At 41.7% G+C, this 877-nt stretch overlaps 1 non-coding gene across 1 annotated transcript; it reads right to left on the reverse strand.

Moving 5' to 3' along the window:
* Nucleotides 1–499: 499 nt before the first annotated feature.
* Nucleotides 500–603, reverse strand: LOC126033081 (U6 spliceosomal RNA). The gene has a single exon (XR_007504238.1). It is a non-coding gene; the product is annotated as a U6 spliceosomal RNA (small nuclear RNA).
* Between the last annotated feature and the right edge of the window lie 274 nt (nucleotides 604–877).

The following is an 877-nucleotide window of genomic DNA, read 5'->3' on the forward strand; positions in this document are numbered from 1 at the left end:
CTACCTGCAGTGAAAGCACTCCAACATCATATTCCTTCACTTTTTTCTCCGTATTTTCTTTTCTTTTTTTGTTTTTTTGTTTTTGTTTTTGGGCCACACCCGGCGGTGCTCAGGGGTTACTCCTGGCTGTCAGCTCCTGGCAGGCACGGGGGACCATATGGGACACCGGGATTCGAACCAACGAACGCCGCTATGCTATCTCTCTGGGCCCTGTATTTTCAAATTTTGAGTAGCATGATTATATTTTCTATTTGCAAATATTTAAATGGTTTGCTGTCTTTTTTGTGTGTTTGTTTTTACACCCAATGATGCTCAGAGTCACTCCCAGCTCTGCACTCAGGAATCATTTCTTGTGGGACTTGCAGACCATAATGGGATTGTCAAATATTGAAATGGGTTTCTGTAGGCTAGGCAATCCTCTTATCTGCTGTGCTAATTTGCTATTCAAAGCCCCCATGTTTGCTGTTTTTAAATTTTTATTTATCTTAAACAATTTTTTTAAAATATGGAACACTTCACGAATTTGCATGTCATCCTTCCACAGGGGCCATGCTAATCTCTGTATCGTTCCAATTTTAGTATATGTGCTGCCGAAGCAAGCACAAACAATTTTTAATTGAATCAGCATGAGGTACACAGTTACAAAGTTGTTCACAATTGAGTTTCATTCATACAATGTCCAACACCCTATCTCTTTATCAATGCACATTTCCTGCCCCCAATGTCCCCAGTTTCCCTCTTGCCCCCCCCATCCTCCTCTCCACCTGCATCTTATTGCTGACTTTTTCTCGCTCCTCCTCTTGCTCTCTCACACTTTCTTCATTTTAGGGCACTGGTATTGCAGTATTGTTACTGAAGGAGGCATCATGCCTATCAC

Source organism: Suncus etruscus, chromosome 16, assembly GCF_024139225.1.
Source record: "Suncus etruscus isolate mSunEtr1 chromosome 16, mSunEtr1.pri.cur, whole genome shotgun sequence".
Classification (NCBI taxonomy): Eukaryota; Metazoa; Chordata; class Mammalia; order Eulipotyphla; family Soricidae; genus Suncus; species Suncus etruscus.